The 16,664-nt window shown below is 37.3% G+C and overlaps 2 pseudogenes; both read left to right on the top strand.

The window, feature by feature from the left end:
* The window catches only part of LOC105862849 (tubulin polyglutamylase complex subunit 2 pseudogene), a 153,699-nt pseudogene that overhangs the window by 130,075 nt on the left and 6,960 nt on the right, over nt 1-16,664 (top strand).
* On the top strand, nt 8,439-8,516 carry LOC142865995 (uncharacterized; annotated as a pseudogene).

The following is a 16,664-nucleotide window of genomic DNA, read 5'->3' as shown; positions in this document are numbered from 1 at the left end:
AAGCAGACAACATAAACTGGGAAAAAGCATCCATATTCAGTAAATTGTGCTGGGAAAACTGGATAGCCACATGCAGAAGATTGAAACAGGATCTGCAGCTCTCACCACTCACTAAAATTAATTCATGATGGATAACAGACTTAAACTTAAGACATGAAACCATTATAATTCTAGAAGAAAATGTTGGGAAAACTCTTCTAGATACAGGTCTAGGCAAAGAATTCATGAAGATCCCCATGGCAATTGCAGCAATAACGAAAATAAATAAATAGGACTTGATTAAATTAAAAAGCTTTTGCACAGCCAAGGAAACAATTAACAGAGCAAATAGACAACCTACAGAATGAAAGAAAATATTTGCACACTATATATCCAATAAAGGGCTAATAACCAGAATCTACAAAGAACTCAAGTGAATCAGCAAGGAAAATCTAACAACCCCATTAAAAAGTGGGCAAAAGACATGAATATATACTTTTCAAATGAAGATAGACTAATGGCCATCAAAGATGAAAAAATGTTCAGTGTCTCTAATCACCTGGAAAATGCAAATCAAAACCACAAGGAGATATCACCTAACTCCAGTGAGAATGTCTTATCAAAAATTCCCCAAAAGACAGATGCTGGTGTGGTTGTGGAGAGAAAGGAACACTCATACACTGTTGGTGGGACTGCAAACTAGTGCAACCTCTATGGAAAATAATATGGAGATAATTCACAGAACTAAAAGTAATCTACCAGTTGATCCAGCAATCCCACTAATGGGTATTTACCAAAAGGAAATAAAGACATTTTATAAAAAGGACACTTACACTTGAATGTTTAAAGCAGCACAATTTATAATCTCAAAAATGTGGAAACAACCCCAGTGCCACATGAGTGTATTAATAAAATGTGGTATATGTATACCATGCAGTACGACTCAGCCATAAAAAAAATGGTGATCTAGTGTCTTTGTTACAACCTGGATGGAACTGGAGACCATTCTTCTAAGTGAAGAATCACTAGAATGGAAATGCAAACACCACATGTACTCACCATTAAATTGGAACTAATTGACCACTATTTACATGCACATATGGAATTTACATTCATCGGAAATCAAGTGAGGGAAGGGGAGAGGGGGGGGATATGTACATTCACACCACCTAAGGGATACAATGCACACTATCTGGGGGATGGGAATACTTTGACTCAAACTATACAAAAGCAATTTATGTAACCAAAGTATTTGTACCCCCATAATATTTTGAAATAAGAAATAAATAAAATGTGGTATATGTATATCATAGAGTACTACTCAGCCATGAAAAAAATGCTAAACTAATATCTTTTGTAACAACATGGACAGAACTAGAGACCATTCTTCTAAGTGAAGTATCACAAGAATGGATCAACAAACTCCACATGTACTCGAAACTAAATTGGAACTAATTGATCAACACTTATATGCACATATGGAAGTAAAACTCAACAGAAATCAAGTAGATTGGAGGGGATGGGTATATTAACAACTAACAACTACAGTGTACACTATATCTAGGTGATAGGCAATGTTGCACTATAGAAATGTCCCCTATATAATATAGAGACAGAAATGATTTCAGGAGTTTTGCAGGGCTTTGCCCTGAAGGAATATCTGAACGTGTTAGTTCACAGATCAAAAGCTGCCTCGCCTCTGGAGGGCATCTCACCAGTCAGTGGCAGCACTTTCCAAGACAATGCTGTGTCTCAAACCTGTCAGCTTACTCCTACTTCTATAAGGCAAAGCTTGGCATGAGGCCACAAGGTGAGAAGTGATCAAAGAGTGTCCACCCAACAGACACCTAAGGCTAAAAGTAATTAGCCTAAGGGACAGTTCCTGCTTCACTCCTGACTACCTGTCTAAATCAACAAAAACTAGATAAAGAAATATAGAGCCACTATATTTCTGTTTAGCCTTTCTGCTAAGTGATAGTTTTACCTTAGAAGTTTGTCTTAGAAAAATTTTGTAGCCATTTGCTTACATAGAGTTAATTAAGGGATCTCTAGAAGCTTTTGGGGAGACTTTTAACCTAAAACGAACTACCTGTTATTATGTAAATCTGTTACCCCTGGCAACCGATCACTGTACCAATAAATACTGATGTGAAACTTCACTCTAGGCCTCACAGCTCACGGGAATTCTGGAGGTCTCCTGATTCCCCCAACATTATAAAATCTATACTTTATAAAACTGTACTTTTGTCTCTGTGTCGTCTTTTATTTCTATATTCTATTATTTTCTATATTTCCTTAGCCCTTGTGATGACCCCTGCCTGAGGGCCCTGATCCTTGCTGAGAGCATGGCTAACTCCCGCAGGGCACACTTATAACTTTGACTCAAACTGTACAAAGCATTATGTAACCAAAATGTTTGTACACCCATAATATTCTGACAGTAAAAAACAGTAGATGCTGGCATGCATGCGGAGAGAAAGAACACTTATACACTGTTGGTGGGACTGCAAACTAGTACAACCTTTAGGGAAAACAGTATGGAAATTCTTCAAAGAACTAAAAGTAGACCTACCAATTGATCTAGAAATTCCAATACTGAGTATTTTCCCAAATGAAAGAAAGTCAATTTGTCAAAATAATACTTGCACTTGAATGTTTATAGCAGCACAATTCACAATCACCAAGAGGAAGAATCAACCCAAGTGCCCATCAATTCATGAGTGGATTAATGAAATGGGGTATTATGTATACCATGGAGTTCTACTCAGCCATAAAAAAATGAATTAATCCCTTTTTTAACAATCTGGATAGAACTGAAGACCATTCTTCTTAGTGAATTATTGCAAGAATGGAAAAACAAACACAACCTGTACACACCATTAAATTGGAACTAACCAAACAGCACTTATGTGCACAGATGGAAGTAAAACTCAATGGAAATCAAGCAGAAGGGAAAGGCAGAAGAGGAGATGGGTGGTGAAATCATACCTAATGTATACAGTGTACACTGTCTGGGTAATGGTCACACTTAAAACTCTGTCTCAAGCAGCACATAAGCAACCCATGTAACCAAAACATCTGTACCCCTGTAATATTTTAAATAATTTTTTTTAGGGCCGGGCGCGGTGGCTCACACCTGTAATCCTAGCACTCTGGGAGGCCGAGGTGGGCGGATTGCTCGAGGTCAGGAGTTTGAAACCAGCCTGAGCAAGAGCGAGACCCTGTCTCTACTATAAATAGAAAGAAATTAATTGGCCAACTAATATATATAGAAAAAATTAGCCGAGCATGGTGGTGCATGCCTGTATTCCCTGCTACTCGGGAGGCTGAGGCAGCAGGATCGCTTGAGCCCAGGAGTTTGAGGTTGCTGTGAGCTAGGCTGACGCCATGGCACTCACTCTAGCCTGGGCAACAAAGCGAGACTCTGTCTCAAAAAAAATTTTTTTTTAAAAAGAATAAAATAAAAGTTACAGTTTCACACAAATATTTTGTGCTCAAGCTTACGGAATTTATTCAAGTAACAAGAAAAGCTAAGATATTTCTTCAGGGACCCTGAAGTAACCTCTGTGATATTCTGAAATTTCTAAAATAATAGGGAAAGTAATGATATAGTCTCCAAGAAAACTCAATTTTGAAGAGATAACAATTATGTAAACATTTTTTTCCCTATCAGATGGCTGAAACTGACAAGTTCTTTTGCTTGTGCTTCAATCTTTTATAACTGTACTAAACTGTATGCTAATGTAGAATGAGGAACAAAAAGAAATGAAACTTTACATAGAACCTAATATAATCATAGCTATGCTTTTATGAAACAAGCAAAAGACAGTCTATAAATAACATGAAAATATTCATAAAGCTGGCATTTTCTTAAATGTATTTGTATAAGACGTTAACAAGGAAAGAAAAGGCAACCTCATGTTTCACCAAGTCTGCCATGATATAGGAGTATCATTTTAAAAATGTGAATTGGAAAATTCAAAGAAGCTATTGTGCTTACTCTAAGCAGAGGGCTAGTGCAGGATTACCATTTGAAAATTTTCAATTTTTTCTGACTACAGGGACTATAACAGATAGAAGCTGGTAACCATCCCATAGTTCTCCAAGAAACTACCTACTGTAAGAAAGTAAAGTAAAAGGTAGAAGAATGCAATGGGGATTTATTTAGGTTGATTGCTTCCAACAATACCTTTTAGCAACCTACTTTTATTTCATTTATCAACTTAATAAGGCCAAAGTTTTTTTCCACGTGCATTAAAGGTGATATAGGAAGAAATGGTAGATTATGGTAAGATAATTTTTTTAGGAAAAACAATTTCATATTTGGTGGTAATGTTTTGGGTCCAGAAATGTAAAGTACTGTATAGGTGAAACAATATTTAAAAGGTTTTGCAAAAGAAAAAGGATAAGTTTGTTATTGAATTACTAAGTAAAACAATTATAACTAACATTTAATAGCTTTGCCCTTTTTGAAATTTCCACTGCTTTTTTTTTGGTTCATTTCAGCTTTTCCCTAGTCCACATAAGAATACATTAAAACTAAACTTTTCAGGAACATTCAAATACTCCAGATACGTGTTTTCAAAATACATATGTAATATGTAATTGCCTGAATAATAAATTACTCCTACTTAAGCACAACATGATTAACTAAAGAACCTCTTTGGAGCAACAATGTAGGTCTCATTGCTGTGCACACAGAGGATGGATCCAGGACTTTTGGGTGTGATGGATGTGTCTGTTCCCTTCATTGTCCTGATCCTTTCACAGGTATCACATATGGCAATATTGATCAAATTATACACTTTAAATTATCTTCTATCAATTATGCCTGTATTAGTAAAGCTTTAAAAAGAAAGAAAATCTGTGTGGCTAGAGCACAGCTACTAAGGAGGAAAATGGCAAGTGATGAGGGCATAAGTAGCCAGATATTGTTGACTGCTACCCTTGGTTAGTCATGATTTTGATTCTAATTTAAAGGGAATACACTGAAGAGTTTTAGGCAGGAGACTGATATGATTTGAATGATGGAAGACACTAGAATTACATATATATATGAAATTAGAAAAGACAGCGCCTTGACTCTGGGTGCTTTTTAGAGAACTCCACAGATTTCCTTGAAGTTTCTGAATATTTGTGTGTATGTGCATATGTGCTTAAAAAAAAAAAACCCACACAATTGACCAGCTTCTCAAAAAGATCCTTGACCATAAGAATTTAAGAACCATTCAATTATTTCACTCTCATTTTAGTCAAGGAAATTAAAAGCTAAAGAAATAAATGATTGGTTCAAAATCAGTGTGACAGTTGATGAGGTCATAATGGGTTTATGATGCAGACTACCCTCTCTCACCTGGTCCCCTTCTCTCTCCCTGCCTCAATGCTTTTGGCTAAAAGAACATACCCACAAGGACCTGGCACACAGTGCAAGAAGCCAGTGTCTGCTGAACCCTGAGCCAGCTAGCCCAAGTCACTGGGAGAGTGTGTGTGCCAACTGTGTGATCCATAAGAGGTTGTAAGCCAATACAAAGGTGTGACAGTAGTGCCTTATGACTCCCTCATCAAACTTGTATAACTTTCTAAACTGCCTGCAATAAATATTAAAATCACAAAAGAATAATACATCATAAATAATATTAAGCTCTTCACCTTTGAATAGTACTGTGGTCTGCCCTGAGCTATGGAGAAAAGAATAATATATAATAGACATTCAACAGCTGTAATTTTCTTTCTTTAAAGACATAAGAAATGAGTTCATGCTGAATCTTTCCCAACAGTGACTTCAGTTAGTTGTAAGTAAAACTGCTTCCCTAGAACGCCACATAAGTGAATGCACTTCACAAAGGAAGGTTCACAATAGCCTTCAGAGATTCCAGAGTAGGAGGATAAAGGGTCCTTTCCTCAGCAATCCAAGGGACAAACAGGATCACCTTAAATTCTTTCCCAGCTCTATCATTTATGAAAATATCAGGCTACCCTATAGCCTTCAAAGGTCTCAGGTTATTGAAACAGCCCTGCCTAGCTTTGCCTACTATTGAGCACTCAGAACATAGCTATGATATTGGTTGAAGCCTAACAAACACACGATTTCTACCAAACCGCCATAGTACCAGTGCAAATTGGATGAAAACATCAGTCATGCTTCTATAAGTCACTGAGCTCTAGTTAAAAAATTACCTTTTCCAGGGCTTTCAGTTTAAACTGAGGTCAGGAGTGTTGGAAATTATCAGATAAGTTGACATTTCCAGTCACACAGGGCGAGCTCTCATGATTATCATAATTAACAACTAGAGATACTGAGTACACATGGACACAGTGCCTAACCAGATATTAAGAGAAGAATTTCAGTGAGACTCCTACTTGAAAATTGAGCCGATTGTACAGAAGGGCATAATGAAAGTACAGCTGAGAATTTTATCACTTACCTATCAGATGCGTGAAATCACAGCCTGATCTTTGTGCATGAAGTCTGGGTCCGCACCACTGCAGGGCAGCACTAGCTGTAAACCAGTCTTATAAAACTGTGACCTGAAAAGGAAAGAAAGTATTGTTGAATACCTTTGCCACAAATACAAAGCAACTTTAGTGTGGAAACAAAAACCTAGTCTTTTTTAACAGTTTAAAACACAACAAGAACAACAACAAAACACCCTTCCAGCCACTACATACCCTTAGGAGGAAGAAGCCTAAGCCTGAAGATGGTCTGGACTTTATAGGGCAAACCCCATTGTGATGTCACCAACTGTGACCATGTAGTGACTTCATCCTGCAATGTGCTGGGATTCAGGCTTGTGGTTAAATATACTGATCAGCCTTTTCTGCTCACTTAAGCTCTTGTCCCTGAAGTTAATGAAATAGGTAACCTGTTAGCCCCACATCCACAGATAGAGAAATGTTTTCCCACTTGTGGCTCATTGATTCTAGTGACAGTTGAGTTTCCTGGCACTAGGTTCAAGCAATAGTTGGGATTTTGTACAGCATCGTTACTCAAGTAGCAAAATACAACTTACAAAACTGGACTGAACCACTTAAGTGAGAGGCTATTGCAAGGAGCTGTTTACACACATATCCAAAAGATCCATTTTATAGAAGTATACAAATTACTATGTGTGTTATAGCTTCAATTTGTTCAGTGTCAAAGGTCTTAAACCATGCCCTAACTGTGTGAACCATTTGGGTAGTTCTGGCCTTAATTCTGACCAATTCATACCTGCCAAACAACACACATTACTATTTGTCAGTAACTAATTTCCGAGGAAAAATCTCTCATTGCTACTTCGATCCCTAGATCTCCACAGGACTCTCCCCTCACCCCCCTCAGGTCTTTCTTTCCTCCTGTGTCAGCTTCTCAGTGAGGGCTGAGCTGCACAATCTACCCAAATGTGCCAATCCCACACCCACCCCACACTGTTCCCCTTCCCCGCTTAGTTCGCTATGTAGCACGTATAACAAAGTTTCCTTACACAGTTAAAACAGAGAGGACCTCCTTATTGTGCAGACCCAAGTAAACTATTCCCCTTCTGATTGGTTTCAGTGAATATCCTGTTTTGTTTTGTTTTGAACTGGCCCATTTCAAAGTTAAGTTTGATTATGTGGCACTTAGCACAAGTTGACTCCATTCTGATTTGATCTGGTCTGCTGGGCCTAGTGTAGGATCCCCATCCAAAACAATGGCCTCCCATAAATTTCACTTAATAATTCCCTTTTTGGTCATGTTCTCACTTAGGCCATTAGCACTACTCTCTGTCACCATCTTTCTGATTTTTTGGTCCCAACATGTTATGGTGTTCTCATTATCACTCGTTTCCTTGATCTTTCATCAGCCATAGTGAACCTATTTGGCATTTGGTGGATAGCTGCATGTAGATGCTGAAAACTTTTTGAAAGAATACAGTGCACCAGGGAGACTATTATTATGACTATCCGGAGGATAATACTAAGTTTGGAGTATTGCTTCTTAGCCAAGGTCTCAATTAACTAAGTCAACTAAAATCTTATCAAAGACTTAGGCAGCCAAAGATTCTATGAGTTTTAACCAAGTAACCTTGTTAATTTTTTGTAACTGGATTTCTACAATACCAGATGTATTTATCCATATGCAACAAGTTTTAGCAATTGCACAGACTATTCTCTGTTTAGCCAGTAGGTAATCTAGAGCAATTCTGTTATCTACTACAACTTTAGCAAAAGAATTCAAATAAGTCTGTTGTGCAGCTATAGCCCTTTCAGTAGCATATGCTATAGAAGCTATTGTGAGGGATCAATTTCTGATCATTGCCTTATTTATATTTACTCCATGCCACAGGAAAAGGGACCTAACAAATGATGCCCATCCAGAAGTGTTAATGCGTACTAGCAGAGTTCTCTTTAACCTATAATGAAGTTTAAGAGGAGTGGACCAATGTTCTGCTTCTGACTGATTATGGAGTGACATGGCTGCCATTAAAATTCCTAGCCCAAAGATTTTACTTTTAGGAATCCATTTCTATAGTTCATTACTAGAGAAGTTTCTCTGAACATGTAGAACACCATTTAAAAAAAAATTCTAGCCCACATTGTCCCTTCATCTTCCACCTTTAAAAATATGACAGATCCAACACTCCCTCAAGTTACTGCAGAAGCTAAATTCTAACAGCATTATCCTGCCAAGCAAAAGAGGGGTAAGAGTCTCATTATAATGAGAAGACTTGTAATGATATGTTGGGAAAAGTTGTCTCCAGCACAAAGTCATCAATTTCTCTACTTGGTTTGCAGTTTAAATGTCTCTGGTTATGGCATTAGGCATTTTGGTGGACTTTCTGATTGTTCCACACATCAGGCATAAGGTTTGTCTTTGAAATGGAGCTGTCCATTTCCAGTCTATAGAGCCTCAAGAGCAGGGCCTCTATAGTTCTTGTTCTTAGTGATTTCAAGTGAGAAAAGTAGGAGAAAATTGTACTAGAGGAAACTAGAATTCATGATCCAGTTTAGTCTGCAGGTACATAATGAAACCTTAAATGCAATGGACAGGGATATAATCTAATAACAGGTATACTCTAGTTTTCTTTTGAAACAATTTTTTCTTTACAATTACCCCATCTCTGCCGAAGATAATCACAGTAAGACCAATTTGTTTGCAAGATGGTTCTAGCCTCATTAAACATGGCTTGATTACTTATATATATAAGTGCAGCGAGAAAAGTAATTGATCACATTGGTGTTGGAATTTTTTTATAAGGAATCTCAGATGGACTTTTAAAAACCTCTCAAAGCTAAGAAACCAAACCAAGGACTTGCTATCAGGCTGCTTCTGTAACACTTGTAAATTTGGGTGGATTCCACTCTTATCAAGGTCCCCAAAATATCTTGAAGTTCCTGGGCCTGCCAAGAAGTGACATTTTTACTCACTGAAAGGCTGGGAACACTTAAAGCCAGGTATTCTATGTACATTCTCAAATATGACATTCTAGCCAAAGCCTTGGTAATAAAACCAATGTTTCCAAATGCATATTGTTATAAGAACCAGAAAATTTTCAAGAAAGTCATAAAAACATTATCCTTATCAACATTATCCTTATCAGTTCATTTAAACCCATGCATGTAATTAAAGTCTGCTTAATCTTGGGATAGTACTTTCACAAAGCCATCATTTCCTTCATTGGAGTTTGGAAATTCTTACCCAATTTGATGGTATGATTTTAAAGTTATCAGAAACCTGTATTTGTCAGAGTTCTTTCCATGAATTTTCTTACAGATGAAAACACTTTAGGATTATAGTTGCTTTCAAAAGCTTTCAGGGAAACATCAGAGTAAAACAACTATCTGTGGATAAGAAGACTTAAAATGGTCATGGTTAAAGATTTGATGAGAGTTCATTATAATCAGCATTAGACAAGGAAATTGTTATTTCTGTGGCATACAACATTTTAACATAATTGAAATTATGATTTATCACACTATATCAGGACATATAGGATTTTAGGAATTTCATACAATTTGTGAAATACTCATATTAATAAACCAATATAAAAGTATAATTTAAATAGAATTTAAGCTGAGTGCAGTAGCTAACACCTATAATCATAGCACTTTGGGAGACCAAGGCTGAATGAAGGATTGCTTGAGGCTAGGAGTTCAAGATCAGCCTGGGCAACATGGTGAAACCCTGTGTCTACAAAAAATTTAAAATTAGCCAGGCATGGTAACACACACCTGTAGTCCCAGCTACTCAGGAGGGTGAGATGGGAGGATTGCTTGAGCCCAAGAGTTTGAGGCTGCAATTAGCCATGATCACACCATGCACTCCAGCCTGAGTGACAGAGAGCCTGTCTCAAAAACAGGAATAAAACAAAACAACAAAAAAATGAAGGTTTAGCATCGCTTATTATTTGACAGTGCCTCCCATATAAAATTATAAAATAAGCCTGATTAGGTTTTTTTGTTTTTTTTTTTTTTAGTTAGAGTCTCACTCTGTTGCCCAGGCTAGAGTGCCGTGGCCTCAGTCTAGCTCACAGCAACCTCAAACTCCTGGGCTCAAGCAATCCTTCTGCTTCAGCCTCATAAGTAGCTAGGACTACAGGCATGTGCCACCATGCCCGGCTACTTTTTTTTCTATATATTTTAGTTGGCCAATTAATTTCTTTCTATTTTTTAGTAGAGACGGGGTCTCACTCTTGCTCAGGCTGGTTTCGAACTCCTGACCTTGAGCGATCCTCCCACTTCGGCCTCCCAGAGTGCTAGGATTACAGGCATGCGCCACCTCACCTGGCCAAGCCTGATTAGTTTAATAGTTCTCTTTTACAAATCCTTTGAGACATTCCAGGACCGGTTTGGAATATTCTAAAGTTAGTTCAGGGGTCCAAAAGACTTAATTTAGAGTTTGATTTTGAGAACTTCATCAATAGTGTTAAAAAAAAAGTTTAGAATACTTGAATACATAGGATATTTCAAAGAGCAAATACAGAAAGTTACATAGTTGTAAAATAAATCATATTCTGAGACTAATACTCTATTTGTATCAGTGTGCCATTAATGCAAAAGCTAATTTTACTAAAACCTTATAAATAAATGTATACAATCATAGCCAGCTTGACTACACATGAAATTTTCTTTTTTCTTTCTCTTTCTTTTTTTCTTCCTTAAGAGACAGGATTTCACTTGGTTGCCCAAGCTGGCCTCAAAATTAAACTTCCTAGCCCAAAGACTTTACTTTTAGGAATCGTTTCAATAGTTCATTACTAGAGAAGTTTCTCTGAACATGTAGAACACCATTAAAAAAAATCCTCCTGGGCTCAAGCTATCCTCCTGCCTCAGCTTCCCAAAGAGCTGGGACTATAAGGGCATGCCAGCATGCTCAACTCAAATTTCCTTTTTAGAAAGTCTTTCTTTTATAAACCTTCTACAACTTTCTTACATCCATTTAGTTTATCCTATACACTGCCTCTTTCCCTTTGTGAAATAAGCAGTTACTCTACTTTGGGACAAAAGTTACTCTGTTTTTTTACTTAATAATAAAACAATAACAAAAAACACATCCTCTTACCTTATAACTTTCCTTACACCGAGCATATCTTTTTTTTTTTTCTCACACAGAGTTGTTTCCCTCATTATTTCTGGTTTTACTTTAATTATATGTATTAATTAATATTTTTAATACTTAGTAACCTTAAGTTCTAGTGAAAACCTAGGAAGTAACCAATTTTGAACTGTTATATACCAACACTTTATGAAAACATTTTATAATTTCTAGAAACATATGGCTTCCCCCAGTATAGTCCTTCAATGTGGCACAAAACATATTTACTAACAGACCTAAATATCTCCAGTTCCTCTGTAATAAGTCAAAAGTAGATAAGATTAAACTCATGTTTAGTAATTAATGTTTCAGCATTTTAATTTGCTTAGAAATTTAATGAATATTACTTAATATAACCTTAATATATTTCAGGTTACAAATAAAAAAAACTTTTTCAAACTATTTCTAAGTAGACATATTTTGTAAAACAATTATTTTTGAGAAGTTTATAAATTTTTATCCCACATTCACTTGATTTACTCATTCTTGACAATTATGCTTGAATTACTTATGAAAACTTTCATGAGATATTAAACAAAACTAGTCATTGAAGGAGTTCAGGAAATGCTACCCCCCCCAAATTAGCTGTAGAGCAGAGGTCTTCAAACTTTTTAAACTGGGGGCCAGCTCACTGTCCCTCAGACCATTAGAGGGCCGGACTATAGTTTAAAAAAACTATGAACAAATTCCTATGCACACTGCACATATCTTATTTTGACATAAAAAAACAAACAGGCAAAAACACCCGCATGTGGCTCACAGGCCGTAGTTTGAGGACGCCTGATCTAGAGCATATCGATAACTTCAAGCTGAAATTACTTGAAAAATAGTAAATATCTACCTGAAGACAGATCCTCCAAAATGAACTCAATTGTCACTGGTCCCTCAGAGCTTCATTGAACAGAGAAGATTAACTCTTATCACAGGAGAGGAGACTAGAAGTTGACACCATACTCAAACTTTGTCACAGAATATCATCTATTCTTCTAAGGGCCCATTCCTCTCTCCCTAAAATTACTTACTCTCCCTTAAGTGTCCTACATCTCCCCTCCCATGGCCCCTATGAAGAAAGCATATAAGCTAAATCTCCCTGGTTTTTTAGGTATTCATTTTTTCTTACTGTGATGCCCCCAGGCATGCAATAAATCTGTACACCTTTTCTCTAATTAATCTGCCTGTTGTCAGTTTATTTCATAGACTGAGCTTTCAAACCCTCAGACAGTTGGGGGAACATTTTCCCTCCCATATACCATTATCTTATGTCATTTTTGTTGACAAATCAGTCGAGTATCAAAAATATCACAGAAGCAAAGAAACTAAAAAGTTACACATGATTCTTCTCTGTCTTTTTTCTTTCATGACTGACATGCATCAAACAATTTTTTACTACACATTTCAATCTTAGGTTGAATTTATAATTTTATGGTCTTAAACAACTAGCAGAGACAACACAAACCTATCTGACCAGCAACCCAGGAAAAAGTGACAATTCTTAAAACACTTCATGTTTTATTTTACCAACAAATTTAAAGCTAGCTATATTTACCAAACATCTACCTGCATTACATGAACTTAGGGGAAAAAAACAGTTGGATCAGGTTTATTATTTCTGAGAGTTTTATAAAGTTAATTTATATGAGCACTCATTTATCATTAAGCCAATTTGACTAGAATTCCCTTAAAAGATTTTATAAATTACTTTAGTAATACCCTCCAGAGGTACGTAAATATACCTAACATACAGACATAAACATACAGACTCAAAGATCTTATACTTCGAATTAAGCATTTTTCTTATTTACCAATTTCCAGATATTCCCACTACCCTTTCATATTAATAATCTTTTAATTGCCTGTTCCATTGCCCTAAGTGATTGTCAGCCAAGACTAAATTTGTATTTATGAATAGATGGCTCTTAGGTAGAAAATTTACATCTCAAAGGCATAGAAATTATATTTTAGGCCTAAATACCACTTTCTCAGGCTTTCTATTTCAGCTTTTGTTTTAACTAGATTATTAAGTTCAGGGTGGAACCCATTAAATGAGTAGGGCAGGCAAAGCATTTTCTATGCCTGAACTCAGTACAGACACCTCTGAACTCAAGAATTTGAGCAGGATGTAAAAATGGTTAAAGAAGCAAACCTAGACCTGAGGGTTTAACTTTTATAAACACTTCATCTAGCTTTCTTTTTGTCTTTGAGGTGGGATAATAACTAATCAAAAAGGTTAGAAGAGTCCTTTCTTATTTATCAATTAGTTGCTTAAGCTTTTTACTTGCTTTTTGTACAGAGTCTTTTAAAAAGGCAAATTTTTGGAAATTTTTTTAGAAGCTTCTGCACATCTATTAAAATAGGTATCCCTAGGTAGATCTAATTCAGGAACCCTTATTTTCAAATGCACTTCTTTTTTTTTTTTTTTTTTGAGACAGAGTCTCACTTTGTTGCCCAGGCTAGAGTGAGTGCCATGGCGTCAGCCTGGCTCACAGCAACCTCAATCTCCTGGGCTCAGCGATCCTACTGCCTCAGCCTCCCGAGTAGCTGGGACTACAGGCATGCGCCACCATGCCCGGCTAATTTTTTGTATATATATTTTTAGTTGGTCAATTAATTTCTTTCTATTTTTGGTAGAGACGGGGTCTCGCTCAGGTTGGTTTCGAACTCCTGACCTTGAGCGATCCGCCCGCCTCGGCCTCCCAAAGTGCTAGGATTACAGGCGTGAGCCACCGCGCCCGGCTCAAATGCACTTCTTAGATGAACAGTCTTGTCCATCTGGAATGTTCCACATACTGGCCATTGTAATTCTAAATTATCTTTAGTAAGGTATCACCATTTCTGGAAATATTTGCCACATTCAGGGCTATGATATTTACACATGTAAAGGCAGGCATATCTGGGAGGCCGAAGCGGGCGGATTGCTCAAGGTCAGGAGTTCGAAACCACCCTGAGCAAGACCCCGTCTCTACTAAAAATAGAAAGAAATTAATTGACCAACTAAAAATATATATACAAAAAATTAGCCGGGCATGGTGGCACATGCCTGTAGTCCCAGCTACTCGGGAGGCTGAGGCAGTAGGATCACTTGCACCCAAGAGATTGAGGTTGCTGTGAGCTAGGCTGACGCCATGGCACTCACTCTAGCCTGGGCAACAAAGTGAGACTCTGTCTCAAAAAAATATATAATAAAAAATAAAAAATAAAATAAAGGCAGGCATAGCCAGAAGTTGGAATACTCAATTCTTCAGCAATTAACCCTTTGCACTCAGATGTCAAATGTGACTCAACACGGTTAGCAAAAATTATAGAGATTAAAATTACTCTTTGAATGTATAAATAATTTGAAATATAAAAAAATCCAAATAAATAAGTTTGTATGAAAAGAAACTCCAGTTTGTTATTCTACTACTATGCTTTGTAAAATCTAGGGTATTTAAAAAATTAAATCCCGAGTAGAATAAAGGAATCCAGAAAAAAGCAAGCGAGTGCAAAGGGTTAAAGATTCCACTTTTACATTGAATCTTGTGTCTCTCAGAGCTAAAATAAAAACCTAAGAGAGAAATGCCACAGGGTTAGGTCAAGTAATGTTTTCACAGTGTATTTTGTTGCTTGGACATCTTCTTGAGCCTAGTGGGTAACATAGTGTCATTTAACCCATTCCATGATACCAGCTAATCCTGTCATGGTAATCTTATTTTTACATGGCAAGTGCTCTAACAGCTTTTAGATGCCCTTTGCATGCCCACCAGTGTAATTGTGGCTTGGCTCTGAGACTTTCTTGATCAATTTATTAAATGGTTCTCCCCTACTTTACCATGCAAGGAAAAGGAACAAAAAGCATCCCAAATCCCTGTGAATTTCCTAAAGCCAGAGTCACACACCTTGCAGGTCACTGCTGTAACAGAGTAGTTGCCCCTCCTCCCATAGATATGGAAGGGAAATATTGAGAGTAGGGAATGTGTAACAGAGACAATGGCCTGGAAGACTTCCCCCACTCTTTGGGAACTTCAGCCTGGCCTGCATCCCTGAGGCAGGTGGTGCCAGCCCCCCAGGTGGACAGCTGGCAGAGTTCACAGCTTTCTTTTGGGCAGAGATGGGATGATTAGAATAGTTAACTATAGTAATTGCCTGAAGCTGAGAACACTCCCTTTAAAAGCCCTGTATTTCTGCCTATGTTAAAGAAATTTGGGATTTTTAGACAAGAAGGTCTACCATATTTCCTCCTTTGCTGTCAAAGTAGACTTTCTCTTTCCTTTCTCCTCAAACTGCTTGTCCTCATTATTCAGCTTCATGGACAAGTGGCCGAGCTTTCAGTAACACTGCCACTTACTACAAGCACTGTCAGTTACCTTTAAAACTGGGGCCTTTGTCAGTGATCCATCTATCACTGCAAACCCTCAAAAGTCATGTGTGCTCTCACAGCACAAACAAACCTTAGTTTCAAAAGCAGAAAATATTGACTGGGGTGGCTCCATGCAAAGAGAGCAGAATCCAAGCCCAAGAGGAACTGTACTTACAACACTTGGGGTTCCATGAGGAAGAGAGGACACTCCAAAAGAAGTCATTGGTGCCTCACCTATGTATCTCAGGGGACCTCAGGCATTGTCAGAGCCTCTTTTGGGTCCTTTGTAAGTCACTGGAAAACTGTCAAAAAACAAAAGTAAAACAAATTTAAAGACTTAATTGTGTTTTATTAGCAGTTCCAGAACCAGACATCTCATTTTACAAAATAGAATGAGTGTTCCAGTGAGCTTCATAGAAGAGTTTAGTTTTATAGACAGAAAAGGGCTTTAAACTAAAAGCAGAAATGGGGGAAAAAAGAGTATTGGTCATTCCAAATTTACATCCCTTATATGGTTAAAACAGAGGGTACTTTCTTGTCATGCCCACTCTGGTAAATGATGCACCTATGATTGGTTGCTATGAATCTCCTACTTTTCAGGTAACTGGCCTGTTTCAGATTTCTCTTTGATTACACGACACATAGCAGGAGTAACTTCATTCTTGTTTGGTAAAGTCTGTTGGGCCTAGTGGAGGAGCCAAATCCAAATCAATGAATTTCCATAAATTTCATTTAACCACACAAATGTCTCCTTTATACACAGGCATTTGTTTCCCACGTGCATATCTAGTTACA

The sequence above is a fragment of the Microcebus murinus genome, chromosome X (genome assembly GCF_040939455.1).
Source record: "Microcebus murinus isolate Inina chromosome X, M.murinus_Inina_mat1.0, whole genome shotgun sequence".
NCBI classification, from domain to species: domain Eukaryota; kingdom Metazoa; phylum Chordata; class Mammalia; order Primates; family Cheirogaleidae; genus Microcebus; species Microcebus murinus.
Note: the sequence above shows the minus strand (reverse complement) of the source record. Positions and strands in the feature narration are given on the sequence as shown.